The sequence below is a fragment of the Schistocerca gregaria genome, unplaced genomic scaffold (genome assembly GCF_023897955.1).
Source record: "Schistocerca gregaria isolate iqSchGreg1 unplaced genomic scaffold, iqSchGreg1.2 ptg000359l, whole genome shotgun sequence".
Taxonomy (NCBI): domain Eukaryota; kingdom Metazoa; phylum Arthropoda; class Insecta; order Orthoptera; family Acrididae; genus Schistocerca; species Schistocerca gregaria.
In genome coordinates, this window is record NW_026061817.1 from 687,802 (window position 1) to 700,083 (window position 12,282).

The following is a 12,282-nucleotide window of genomic DNA, read 5'->3' on the forward strand; positions in this document are numbered from 1 at the left end:
ACCACAGGATGGTCTGGGTGGTGCAACGACGAAAAAAAAACGTTAATTTAACAGCAGGAGCCCACATAATGATAGGGAAATATTAGCGCCACTTGCGGTGGCCGGGAATCGAACCCGAATCAACTGCTTGGAAGGAAACTATGCTCATAATTACAACACCACTGCAGTGCCGCTGCTCGCAACGCCGCGCTGTGTCGGCTTCCCGCCCGCCGGCAGCGGCCCACGGCTATAGGAGCTGCAGGCGCATTACGAGGTAGGAGGGTGCATCCACACGCATTCGGGCAGCGCCTCCAAGCACGCTACGTCTTTGGGCAAGACTCGTCGCCGCTGACGCAAGGTTACTCACACGATAATGATGAGCGGTCGTTTTAAGGCAGTGTAGTGGAGGACTCCGCGAGTTTAGCCCTTTTTTCGACGTCGCTGGGTGGCAATCCCACTTTCCCTGCCAACAGCTGCTCGTATTGCATGGATAGCTTGTCGAGCATCTGTGGCTCTGTGGTTTGTGTCTCGGTAGCGCAGTAGGTAGTGCCTAAGTCTCATAATGTTAAGGTATGCCGGCACGATAACTCAGCGTGTTCGGTCAGAGGGTTATCTGCTCCCTCTAATGAAGGACTGAGTCAACGATGAACTTGAACGGGCGTCATCGGACGTCCGCCCCCAAACAACTGCAACGAACAAAATGAGAACAACAAAAAAAAAGTGGTAGAATGCTCGGCCACCACGAGGGCGGCCCGGGTTCGATTCCCGGTGGATGCATTATTTTGCTCTTCTATCTACAATGCTGCCACGCGGATTGCTCGCTTGAGATGCGTCAGCCTCAGGACCTTATAGCTGTATAGCTGCGGCTGCAGTTTAATCTAGAGAGTCGGGACAGTACGTGTAGCAAGACAACAGATTGTTCAGAAAGCGCAAACTGTCTGTCTCTAATATGTGAGGCTTAGCTAGTTTCCTGGGAAGTCGTCTCCCGCGTGCATCGGTAGCGCAGTAGGTAGCGCGTAAGTCTCATAATCTTAAGGTCGTGAGTTCGATCCTCACCTGGGGCATTTAATTTTCTGTACATCATGACTGCATTAACGGCGTTGCTGTTGCTAGGGAACGTACTTAACTGTCGTCCGTTATCCACACGGAGTGCACTCCTCAGCGTCAAAATGTTTACTTCCAATTATGACGACGTAACAAGTTTGATATTTCTCCTCCCCTGTTACAAGCAAAATGCGATGCACACAGCAATGGACAGTCAATTTTGAACTGTGCGCCATGCCGGTCTGTAGGCGCAGATATGATCGCAAGCAGAGAACAGCACTGAGTCCAGATTCAGCACAAAATACGAGAAGAGACGGAATAAATCTCACTGTTCTCAAGCAAGTTCTGTGTGGTCTAGTGGTTAGGATACCTGGCTTTCACCCAGGAGGCCCGGGTTCGATTGCCGGTACCGGAACGGAACTGTTTGCGCAAACAACGCTCCATGTTTTGGCCTTCGAACTGTCGGTGGTTGCCCTTCTTCCTTAGCTTCAACCGAACGTAATCGGGGAAAGCAGGCACGTGATGCAGTTACTGTCAGCACCGGAATAAAGGGAGAAGAGGCACTGGTCCGCTGTGGGCTGCTACCAGCGTCAGTGAGAAGTCGGTGGAGTCGCCAGTAGCGCCAGAAGCCTTCACACACGTTCCAGTTAATCACGTTGCTTGAAGCAGCTCCAGCCACAACAAGCCCAAGCCCGAAGAGCTCAGTCGGTAGAGCATTAGGCTTTTAACCTAAGGGTCCAGGGTTCAAGTCCCTGTCCGGGCGAAGATTTTAACGCTTCCGTAATGGCTCGTGTCATAGCGATAGTAGCCCTGCCGTAATCAGTGCACGGTTTTCGTTTCCCGTCAACATTCTGCGCAGACGCAATCGGTTGGGTTTTTCACGTTTCGAGGGGTGCTTCTCCTACAAGCAGTCGTGGCCGAGTGGTTAAGGCGTCTGACTAGAAATCAGATTCCCTCTGGGAGCGTAGGTTCGAGTCCTACCGACTGCGTTGGTTTTTTTCTTTTTTTGTTTTGGAAGAAGGAGCAGAAAATATCCCGTTTTGGTACCTCGCCACACCTCACCTCTCACAGCCGTTTATAGTGCCTGTCCTTTACATAAGGGCGATTTCCAAGCGTCAGCTTTCGCGTCAGCCGAGCAAAGTCGGGACAAGTCGGGACATACTACAGGATGGTCTGGGTGGTGCAACGACGAAACAAAACCTTAATTTAAAAATCGAAAAAATGGGAAAAATAGGATGAAAAAGCAAAAAGAAGAATATAAAAAAGTCTTACTGAGTGCGTCGGTTTTTTTCTTTTTTTGTTTTGGCAGAAGGAGCAGAAAATATCGCGTTTTGGTACCCGCCACACCTCACCTCTCACAGCCGTCTATAGTGCCTGTCCTTTACATAAGGGCGATTTCCAAGCGTCAGCTTTCGCGTCAGCCGAGCAAAGTCGGGACAAGTCGGGACATACCACAGGATGGTCTGGGTGGTGCAACGACGAAAAAAAAAACGTTAATTTAACAGCAGGAGCCCACATAATGATAGGGAAATATTAGCGCCACTTGCGGTGGCCGGGAATCGAACCCGAATCAACTGCTTGGAAGGAAACTATGCTCATAATTACAACACCACTGCAGTGCCGCTGCTCGCAACGCCGCGCTGTGTCGGCTTCCCGCCCGCCGGCAGCGGCCCACGGCTATAGGAGCTGCAGGCGCATTACGAGGTAGGAGGGTGCATCCACACGCATTCGGGCAGCGCCTCCAAGCACGCTACGTCTTTGGGCAAGACTCGTCGCCGCTGACGCAAGGTTACTCACACGATAATGATGAGCGGTCGTTTTAAGGCAGTGTAGTGGAGGACTCCGCGAGTTTAGCCCTTTTTTCGACGTCGCTGGGTGGCAATCCCACTTTCCCTGCCAACAGCTGCTCGTATTGCATGGATAGCTTGTCGAGCATCTGTGGCTCTGTGGTTTGTGTCTCGGTAGCGCAGTAGGTAGTGCCTAAGTCTCATAATGTTAAGGTATGCCGGCACGATAACTCAGCGTGTTCGGTCAGAGGGTTATCTGCTCCCTCTAATGAAGGACTGAGTCAACGATGAACTTGAACGGGCGTCATCGGACGTCCGCCCCCAAACAACTGCAACGAACAAAATGAGAACAACAAAAAAAAAGTGGTAGAATGCTCGGCCACCACGAGGGCGGCCCGGGTTCGATTCCCGGTGGATGCATTATTTTGCTCTTCTATCTACAATGCTGCCACGCGGATTGCTCGCTTGAGATGCGTCAGCCTCAGGACCTTATAGCTGTATAGCTGCGGCTGCAGTTTAATCTAGAGAGTCGGGACAGTACGTGTAGCAAGACAACAGATTGTTCAGAAAGCGCAAACTGTCTGTCTCTAATATGTGAGGCTTAGCTAGTTTCCTGGGAAGTCGTCTCCCGCGTGCATCGGTAGCGCAGTAGGTAGCGCGTAAGTCTCATAATCTTAAGGTCGTGAGTTCGATCCTCACCTGGGGCATTTAATTTTCTGTACATCATGACTGCATTAACGGCGTTGCTGTTGCTAGGGAACGTACTTAACTGTCGTCCGTTATCCACACGGAGTGCACTCCTCAGCGTCAAAATGTTTACTTCCAATTATGACGACGTAACAAGTTTGATATTTCTCCTCCCCTGTTACAAGCAAAATGCGATGCACACAGCAATGGACAGTCAATTTTGAACTGTGCGCCATGCCGGTCTGTAGGCGCAGATATGATCGCAAGCAGAGAACAGCACTGAGTCCAGATTCAGCACAAAATACGAGAAGAGACGGAATAAATCTCACTGTTCTCAAGCAAGTTCTGTGTGGTCTAGTGGTTAGGATACCTGGCTTTCACCCAGGAGGCCCGGGTTCGATTGCCGGTACCGGAACGGAACTGTTTGCGCAAACAACGCTCCATGTTTTGGCCTTCGAACTGTCGGTGGTTGCCCTTCTTCCTTAGCTTCAACCGAACGTAATCGGGGAAAGCAGGCACGTGATGCAGTTACTGTCAGCACCGGAATAAAGGGAGAAGAGGCACTGGTCCGCTGTGGGCTGCTACCAGCGTCAGTGAGAAGTCGGTGGAGTCGCCAGTAGCGCCAGAAGCCTTCACACACGTTCCAGTTAATCACGTTGCTTGAAGCAGCTCCAGCCACAACAAGCCCAAGCCCGAAGAGCTCAGTCGGTAGAGCATTAGGCTTTTAACCTAAGGGTCCAGGGTTCAAGTCCCTGTCCGGGCGAAGATTTTAACGCTTCCGTAATGGCTCGTGTCATAGCGATAGTAGCCCTGCCGTAATCAGTGCACGGTTTTCGTTTCCCGTCAACATTCTGCGCAGACGCAATCGGTTGGGTTTTTCACGTTTCGAGGGGTGCTTCTCCTACAAGCAGTCGTGGCCGAGTGGTTAAGGCGTCTGACTAGAAATCAGATTCCCTCTGGGAGCGTAGGTTCGAGTCCTACCGACTGCGTTGGTTTTTTTCTTTTTTTGTTTTGGAAGAAGGAGCAGAAAATATCCCGTTTTGGTACCTCGCCACACCTCACCTCTCACAGCCGTTTATAGTGCCTGTCCTTTACATAAGGGCGATTTCCAAGCGTCAGCTTTCGCGTCAGCCGAGCAAAGTCGGGACAAGTCGGGACATACTACAGGATGGTCTGGGTGGTGCAACGACGAAACAAAACCTTAATTTAAAAATCGAAAAAATGGGAAAAATAGGATGAAAAAGCAAAAAGAAGAATATAAAAAAGTCTTACTGAGTGCGTCGGTTTTTTTCTTTTTTTGTTTTGGCAGAAGGAGCAGAAAATATCGCGTTTTGGTACCCGCCACACCTCACCTCTCACAGCCGTCTATAGTGCCTGTCCTTTACATAAGGGCGATTTCCAAGCGTCAGCTTTCGCGTCAGCCGAGCAAAGTCGGGACAAGTCGGGACATACCACAGGATGGTCTGGGTGGTGCAACGACGAAAAAAAAAACGTTAATTTAACAGCAGGAGCCCACATAATGATAGGGAAATATTAGCGCCACTTGCGGTGGCCGGGAATCGAACCCGAATCAACTGCTTGGAAGGAAACTATGCTCATAATTACAACACCACTGCAGTGCCGCTGCTCGCAACGCCGCGCTGTGTCGGCTTCCCGCCCGCCGGCAGCGGCCCACGGCTATAGGAGCTGCAGGCGCATTACGAGGTAGGAGGGTGCATCCACACGCATTCGGGCAGCGCCTCCAAGCACGCTACGTCTTTGGGCAAGACTCGTCGCCGCTGACGCAAGGTTACTCACACGATAATGATGAGCGGTCGTTTTAAGGCAGTGTAGTGGAGGACTCCGCGAGTTTAGCCCTTTTTTCGACGTCGCTGGGTGGCAATCCCACTTTCCCTGCCAACAGCTGCTCGTATTGCATGGATAGCTTGTCGAGCATCTGTGGCTCTGTGGTTTGTGTCTCGGTAGCGCAGTAGGTAGTGCCTAAGTCTCATAATGTTAAGGTATGCCGGCACGATAACTCAGCGTGTTCGGTCAGAGGGTTATCTGCTCCCTCTAATGAAGGACTGAGTCAACGATGAACTTGAACGGGCGTCATCGGACGTCCGCCCCCAAACAACTGCAACGAACAAAATGAGAACAACAAAAAAAAAGTGGTAGAATGCTCGGCCACCACGAGGGCGGCCCGGGTTCGATTCCCGGTGGATGCATTATTTTGCTCTTCTATCTACAATGCTGCCACGCGGATTGCTCGCTTGAGATGCGTCAGCCTCAGGACCTTATAGCTGTATAGCTGCGGCTGCAGTTTAATCTAGAGAGTCGGGACAGTACGTGTAGCAAGACAACAGATTGTTCAGAAAGCGCAAACTGTCTGTCTCTAATATGTGAGGCTTAGCTAGTTTCCTGGGAAGTCGTCTCCCGCGTGCATCGGTAGCGCAGTAGGTAGCGCGTAAGTCTCATAATCTTAAGGTCGTGAGTTCGATCCTCACCTGGGGCATTTAATTTTCTGTACATCATGACTGCATTAACGGCGTTGCTGTTGCTAGGGAACGTACTTAACTGTCGTCCGTTATCCACACGGAGTGCACTCCTCAGCGTCAAAATGTTTACTTCCAATTATGACGACGTAACAAGTTTGATATTTCTCCTCCCCTGTTACAAGCAAAATGCGATGCACACAGCAATGGACAGTCAATTTTGAACTGTGCGCCATGCCGGTCTGTAGGCGCAGATATGATCGCAAGCAGAGAACAGCACTGAGTCCAGATTCAGCACAAAATACGAGAAGAGACGGAATAAATCTCACTGTTCTCAAGCAAGTTCTGTGTGGTCTAGTGGTTAGGATACCTGGCTTTCACCCAGGAGGCCCGGGTTCGATTGCCGGTACCGGAACGGAACTGTTTGCGCAAACAACGCTCCATGTTTTGGCCTTCGAACTGTCGGTGGTTGCCCTTCTTCCTTAGCTTCAACCGAACGTAATCGGGGAAAGCAGGCACGTGATGCAGTTACTGTCAGCACCGGAATAAAGGGAGAAGAGGCACTGGTCCGCTGTGGGCTGCTACCAGCGTCAGTGAGAAGTCGGTGGAGTCGCCAGTAGCGCCAGAAGCCTTCACACACGTTCCAGTTAATCACGTTGCTTGAAGCAGCTCCAGCCACAACAAGCCCAAGCCCGAAGAGCTCAGTCGGTAGAGCATTAGGCTTTTAACCTAAGGGTCCAGGGTTCAAGTCCCTGTCCGGGCGAAGATTTTAACGCTTCCGTAATGGCTCGTGTCATTGCGATAGTAGCCCTGCCGTAATCAGTGCACGGTTTTCGTTTCCCGCCAACATTCTGCGCAGACGCAATCGGTTGGGTTTTTCACGTTTCGAGGGGTGCTTCTCCTACAAGCAGTCGTGGCCGAGTGGTTAAGGCGTCTGACTAGAAATCAGATTCCCTCTGGGAGCGTAGGTTCGAGTCCTACCGACTGCGTTGGTTTTTTTCTTTTTTTGTTTTGGAAGAAGGAGCAGAAAATATCCCGTTTTGGTACCTCGCCACACCTCACCTCTCACAGCCGTTTATAGTGCCTGTCCTTTACATAAGGGCGATTTCCAAGCGTCAGCTTTCGCGTCAGCCGAGCAAAGTCGGGACAAGTCGGGACATACTACAGGATGGTCTGGGTGGTGCAACGACGAAACAAAACCTTAATTTAAAAATCGAAAAAATGGGAAAAATAGGATGAAAAAGCAAAAAGAAGAATATAAAAAAGTCTTACTGAGTGCGTCGGTTTTTTTCTTTTTTTGTTTTGGCAGAAGGAGCAGAAAATATCGCGTTTTGGTACCCGCCACACCTCACCTCTCACAGCCGTCTATAGTGCCTGTCCTTTACATAAGGGCGATTTCCAAGCGTCAGCTTTCGCGTCAGCCGAGCAAAGTCGGGACAAGTCGGGACATACCACAGGATGGTCTGGGTGGTGCAACGACGAAAAAAAAACGTTAATTTAACAGCAGGAGCCCACATAATGATAGGGAAATATTAGCGCCACTTGCGGTGGCCGGGAATCGAACCCGAATCAACTGCTTGGAAGGAAACTATGCTCATAATTACAACACCACTGCAGTGCCGCTGCTCGCAACGCCGCGCTGTGTCGGCTTCCCGCCCGCCGGCAGCGGCCCACGGCTATAGGAGCTGCAGGCGCATTACGAGGTAGGAGGGTGCATCCACACGCATTCGGGCAGCGCCTCCAAGCACGCTACGTCTTTGGGCAAGACTCGTCGCCGCTGACGCAAGGTTACTCACACGATAATGATGAGCGGTCGTTTTAAGGCAGTGTAGTGGAGGACTCCGCGAGTTTAGCCCTTTTTTCGACGTCGCTGGGTGGCAATCCCACTTTCCCTGCCAACAGCTGCTCGTATTGCATGGATAGCTTGTCGAGCATCTGTGGCTCTGTGGTTTGTGTCTCGGTAGCGCAGTAGGTAGTGCCTAAGTCTCATAATGTTAAGGTATGCCGGCACGATAACTCAGCGTGTTCGGTCAGAGGGTTATCTGCTCCCTCTAATGAAGGACTGAGTCAACGATGAACTTGAACGGGCGTCATCGGACGTCCGCCCCCAAACAACTGCAACGAACAAAATGAGAACAACAAAAAAAAAGTGGTAGAATGCTCGGCCACCACGAGGGCGGCCCGGGTTCGATTCCCGGTGGATGCATTATTTTGCTCTTCTATCTACAATGCTGCCACGCGGATTGCTCGCTTGAGATGCGTCAGCCTCAGGACCTTATAGCTGTATAGCTGCGGCTGCAGTTTAATCTAGAGAGTCGGGACAGTACGTGTAGCAAGACAACAGATTGTTCAGAAAGCGCAAACTGTCTGTCTCTAATATGTGAGGCTTAGCTAGTTTCCTGGGAAGTCGTCTCCCGCGTGCATCGGTAGCGCAGTAGGTAGCGCGTAAGTCTCATAATCTTAAGGTCGTGAGTTCGATCCTCACCTGGGGCATTTAATTTTCTGTACATCATGACTGCATTAACGGCGTTGCTGTTGCTAGGGAACGTACTTAACTGTCGTCCGTTATCCACACGGAGTGCACTCCTCAGCGTCAAAATGTTTACTTCCAATTATGACGACGTAACAAGTTTGATATTTCTCCTCCCCTGTTACAAGCAAAATGCGATGCACACAGCAATGGACAGTCAATTTTGAACTGTGCGCCATGCCGGTCTGTAGGCGCAGATATGATCGCAAGCAGAGAACAGCACTGAGTCCAGATTCAGCACAAAATACGAGAAGAGACGGAATAAATCTCACTGTTCTCAAGCAAGTTCTGTGTGGTCTAGTGGTTAGGATACCTGGCTTTCACCCAGGAGGCCCGGGTTCGATTGCCGGTACCGGAACGGAACTGTTTGCGCAAACAACGCTCCATGTTTTGGCCTTCGAACTGTCGGTGGTTGCCCTTCTTCCTTAGCTTCAACCGAACGTAATCGGGGAAAGCAGGCACGTGATGCAGTTACTGTCAGCACCGGAATAAAGGGAGAAGAGGCACTGGTCCGCTGTGGGCTGCTACCAGCGTCAGTGAGAAGTCGGTGGAGTCGCCAGTAGCGCCAGAAGCCTTCACACACGTTCCAGTTAATCACGTTGCTTGAAGCAGCTCCAGCCACAACAAGCCCAAGCCCGAAGAGCTCAGTCGGTAGAGCATTAGGCTTTTAACCTAAGGGTCCAGGGTTCAAGTCCCTGTCCGGGCGAAGATTTTAACGCTTCCGTAATGGCTCGTGTCATTGCGATAGTAGCCCTGCCGTAATCAGTGCACGGTTTTCGTTTCCCGCCAACATTCTGCGCAGACGCAATCGGTTGGGTTTTTCACGTTTCGAGGGGTGCTTCTCCTACAAGCAGTCGTGGCCGAGTGGTTAAGGCGTCTGACTAGAAATCAGATTCCCTCTGGGAGCGTAGGTTCGAGTCCTACCGACTGCGTTGGTTTTTTTCTTTTTTTGTTTTGGAAGAAGGAGCAGAAAATATCCCGTTTTGGTACCTCGCCACACCTCACCTCTCACAGCCGTTTATAGTGCCTGTCCTTTACATAAGGGCGATTTCCAAGCGTCAGCTTTCGCGTCAGCCGAGCAAAGTCGGGACAAGTCGGGACATACTACAGGATGGTCTGGGTGGTGCAACGACGAAACAAAACCTTAATTTAAAAATCGAAAAAATGGGAAAAATAGGATGAAAAAGCAAAAAGAAGAATATAAAAAAGTCTTACTGAGTGCGTCGGTTTTTTTCTTTTTTTGTTTTGGCAGAAGGAGCAGAAAATATCGCGTTTTGGTACCCGCCACACCTCACCTCTCACAGCCGTCTATAGTGCCTGTCCTTTACATAAGGGCGATTTCCAAGCGTCAGCTTTCGCGTCAGCCGAGCAAAGTCGGGACAAGTCGGGACATACCACAGGATGGTCTGGGTGGTGCAACGACGAAAAAAAAACGTTAATTTAACAGCAGGAGCCCACATAATGATAGGGAAATATTAGCGCCACTTGCGGTGGCCGGGAATCGAACCCGAATCAACTGCTTGGAAGGAAACTATGCTCATAATTACAACACCACTGCAGTGCCGCTGCTCGCAACGCCGCGCTGTGTCGGCTTCCCGCCCGCCGGCAGCGGCCCACGGCTATAGGAGCTGCAGGCGCATTACGAGGTAGGAGGGTGCATCCACACGCATTCGGGCAGCGCCTCCAAGCACGCTACGTCTTTGGGCAAGACTCGTCGCCGCTGACGCAAGGTTACTCACACGATAATGATGAGCGGTCGTTTTAAGGCAGTGTAGTGGAGGACTCCGCGAGTTTAGCCCTTTTTTCGACGTCGCTGGGTGGCAATCCCACTTTCCCTGCCAACAGCTGCTCGTATTGCATGGATAGCTTGTCGAGCATCTGTGGCTCTGTGGTTTGTGTCTCGGTAGCGCAGTAGGTAGTGCCTAAGTCTCATAATGTTAAGGTATGCCGGCACGATAACTCAGCGTGTTCGGTCAGAGGGTTATCTGCTCCCTCTAATGAAGGACTGAGTCAACGATGAACTTGAACGGGCGTCATCGGACGTCCGCCCCCAAACAACTGCAACGAACAAAATGAGAACAACAAAAAAAAAGTGGTAGAATGCTCGGCCACCACGAGGGCGGCCCGGGTTCGATTCCCGGTGGATGCATTATTTTGCTCTTCTATCTACAATGCTGCCACGCGGATTGCTCGCTTGAGATGCGTCAGCCTCAGGACCTTATAGCTGTATAGCTGCGGCTGCAGTTTAATCTAGAGAGTCGGGACAGTACGTGTAGCAAGACAACAGATTGTTCAGAAAGCGCAAACTGTCTGTCTCTAATATGTGAGGCTTAGCTAGTTTCCTGGGAAGTCGTCTCCCGCGTGCATCGGTAGCGCAGTAGGTAGCGCGTAAGTCTCATAATCTTAAGGTCGTGAGTTCGATCCTCACCTGGGGCATTTAATTTTCTGTACATCATGACTGCATTAACGGCGTTGCTGTTGCTAGGGAACGTACTTAACTGTCGTCCGTTATCCACACGGAGTGCACTCCTCAGCGTCAAAATGTTTACTTCCAATTATGACGACGTAACAAGTTTGATATTTCTCCTCCCCTGTTACAAGCAAAATGCGATGCACACAGCAATGGACAGTCAATTTTGAACTGTGCGCCATGCCGGTCTGTAGGCGCAGATATGATCGCAAGCAGAGAACAGCACTGAGTCCAGATTCAGCACAAAATACGAGAAGAGACGGAATAAATCTCACTGTTCTCAAGCAAGTTCTGTGTGGTCTAGTGGTTAGGATACCTGGCTTTCACCCAGGAGGCCCGGGTTCGATTGCCGGTACCGGAACGGAACTGTTTGCGCAAACAACGCTCCATGTTTTGGCCTTCGAACTGTCGGTGGTTGCCCTTCTTCCTTAGCTTCAACCGAACGTAATCGGGGAAAGCAGGCACGTGATGCAGTTACTGTCAGCACCGGAATAAAGGGAGAAGAGGCACTGGTCCGCTGTGGGCTGCTACCAGCGTCAGTGAGAAGTCGGTGGAGTCGCCAGTAGCGCCAGAAGCCTTCACACACGTTCCAGTTAATCACGTTGCTTGAAGCAGCTCCAGCCACAACAAGCCCAAGCCCGAAGAGCTCAGTCGGTAGAGCATTAGGCTTTTAACCTAAGGGTCCAGGGTTCAAGTCCCTGTCCGGGCGAAGATTTTAACGCTTCCGTAATGGCTCGTGTCATAGCGATAGTAGCCCTGCCGTAATCAGTGCACGGTTTTCGTTTCCCGTCAACATTCTGCGCAGACGCAATCGGTTGGGTTTTTCACGTTTCGAGGGGTGCTTCTCCTACAAGCAGTCGTGGCCGAGTGGTTAAGGCGTCTGACTAGAAATCAGATTCCCTCTGGGAGCGTAGGTTCGAGTCCTACCGACTGCGTTGGTTTTTTTCTTTTTTTGTTTTGGAAGAAGGAGCAGAAAATATCCCGTTTTGGTACCTCGCCACACCTCACCTCTCACAGCCGTTTATAGTGCCTGTCCTTTACATAAGGGCGATTTCCAAGCGTCAGCTTTCGCGTCAGCCGAGCAAAGTCGGGACAAGTCGGGACATACTACAGGATGGTCTGGGTGGTGCAACGACGAAACAAAACCTTAATTTAAAAATCGAAAAAATGGGAAAAATAGGATGAAAAAGCAAAAAGAAGAATATAAAAAAGTCTTACTGAGTGCGTCGGTTTTTTTCTTTTTTTGTTTTGGCAGAAGGAGCAGAAAATATCGCGTTTTGGTACCCGCCACACCTCACCTCTCACAGCCGT

General features: G+C 50.7%; 20 non-coding genes across 20 annotated transcripts; all 20 read left to right on the forward strand.

Annotated features, from left to right (window-relative positions):
- Window positions 1-970: 970 nt before the first annotated feature.
- Trnam-cau (transfer RNA methionine (anticodon CAU)) lies at window positions 971-1,043 on the forward strand. Its single transcript has one exon. It is a non-coding gene; the product is annotated as a tRNA-Met (tRNA).
- Window positions 1,044-1,366: 323 nt separating this feature from the next.
- Trnae-uuc (transfer RNA glutamic acid (anticodon UUC)) lies at window positions 1,367-1,438 on the forward strand. Its single transcript has one exon. It is a non-coding gene; the product is annotated as a tRNA-Glu (tRNA).
- Window positions 1,439-1,713: 275 nt separating this feature from the next.
- Window positions 1,714-1,786, forward strand: Trnak-uuu (transfer RNA lysine (anticodon UUU)). The gene has a single exon. It is a non-coding gene; the product is annotated as a tRNA-Lys (tRNA).
- A 144-nt stretch (window positions 1,787-1,930) lies between these two features.
- On the forward strand, window positions 1,931-2,012 carry Trnas-aga (transfer RNA serine (anticodon AGA)). The gene has a single exon. It is a non-coding gene; the product is annotated as a tRNA-Ser (tRNA).
- A 1,432-nt stretch (window positions 2,013-3,444) lies between these two features.
- Window positions 3,445-3,517, forward strand: Trnam-cau (transfer RNA methionine (anticodon CAU)). Its single transcript has one exon. It is a non-coding gene; the product is annotated as a tRNA-Met (tRNA).
- A 323-nt stretch (window positions 3,518-3,840) lies between these two features.
- On the forward strand, window positions 3,841-3,912 carry Trnae-uuc (transfer RNA glutamic acid (anticodon UUC)). Its single transcript has one exon. It is a non-coding gene; the product is annotated as a tRNA-Glu (tRNA).
- Window positions 3,913-4,187: 275 nt separating this feature from the next.
- Trnak-uuu (transfer RNA lysine (anticodon UUU)) lies at window positions 4,188-4,260 on the forward strand. Its single transcript has one exon. It is a non-coding gene; the product is annotated as a tRNA-Lys (tRNA).
- A 144-nt stretch (window positions 4,261-4,404) lies between these two features.
- On the forward strand, window positions 4,405-4,486 carry Trnas-aga (transfer RNA serine (anticodon AGA)). Its single transcript has one exon. It is a non-coding gene; the product is annotated as a tRNA-Ser (tRNA).
- A 1,432-nt stretch (window positions 4,487-5,918) lies between these two features.
- Trnam-cau (transfer RNA methionine (anticodon CAU)) lies at window positions 5,919-5,991 on the forward strand. Its single transcript has one exon. It is a non-coding gene; the product is annotated as a tRNA-Met (tRNA).
- Window positions 5,992-6,314: 323 nt separating this feature from the next.
- Window positions 6,315-6,386, forward strand: Trnae-uuc (transfer RNA glutamic acid (anticodon UUC)). The gene has a single exon. It is a non-coding gene; the product is annotated as a tRNA-Glu (tRNA).
- A 275-nt stretch (window positions 6,387-6,661) lies between these two features.
- On the forward strand, window positions 6,662-6,734 carry Trnak-uuu (transfer RNA lysine (anticodon UUU)). The gene has a single exon. It is a non-coding gene; the product is annotated as a tRNA-Lys (tRNA).
- A 144-nt stretch (window positions 6,735-6,878) lies between these two features.
- Window positions 6,879-6,960, forward strand: Trnas-aga (transfer RNA serine (anticodon AGA)). Its single transcript has one exon. It is a non-coding gene; the product is annotated as a tRNA-Ser (tRNA).
- A 1,431-nt stretch (window positions 6,961-8,391) lies between these two features.
- Trnam-cau (transfer RNA methionine (anticodon CAU)) lies at window positions 8,392-8,464 on the forward strand. Its single transcript has one exon. It is a non-coding gene; the product is annotated as a tRNA-Met (tRNA).
- A 323-nt stretch (window positions 8,465-8,787) lies between these two features.
- Window positions 8,788-8,859, forward strand: Trnae-uuc (transfer RNA glutamic acid (anticodon UUC)). The gene has a single exon. It is a non-coding gene; the product is annotated as a tRNA-Glu (tRNA).
- Window positions 8,860-9,134: 275 nt separating this feature from the next.
- On the forward strand, window positions 9,135-9,207 carry Trnak-uuu (transfer RNA lysine (anticodon UUU)). Its single transcript has one exon. It is a non-coding gene; the product is annotated as a tRNA-Lys (tRNA).
- A 144-nt stretch (window positions 9,208-9,351) lies between these two features.
- Window positions 9,352-9,433, forward strand: Trnas-aga (transfer RNA serine (anticodon AGA)). The gene has a single exon. It is a non-coding gene; the product is annotated as a tRNA-Ser (tRNA).
- A 1,431-nt stretch (window positions 9,434-10,864) lies between these two features.
- Window positions 10,865-10,937, forward strand: Trnam-cau (transfer RNA methionine (anticodon CAU)). The gene has a single exon. It is a non-coding gene; the product is annotated as a tRNA-Met (tRNA).
- Window positions 10,938-11,260: 323 nt separating this feature from the next.
- On the forward strand, window positions 11,261-11,332 carry Trnae-uuc (transfer RNA glutamic acid (anticodon UUC)). Its single transcript has one exon. It is a non-coding gene; the product is annotated as a tRNA-Glu (tRNA).
- Window positions 11,333-11,607: 275 nt separating this feature from the next.
- On the forward strand, window positions 11,608-11,680 carry Trnak-uuu (transfer RNA lysine (anticodon UUU)). The gene has a single exon. It is a non-coding gene; the product is annotated as a tRNA-Lys (tRNA).
- A 144-nt stretch (window positions 11,681-11,824) lies between these two features.
- Trnas-aga (transfer RNA serine (anticodon AGA)) lies at window positions 11,825-11,906 on the forward strand. Its single transcript has one exon. It is a non-coding gene; the product is annotated as a tRNA-Ser (tRNA).
- Window positions 11,907-12,282: the final 376 nt, after the last annotated feature.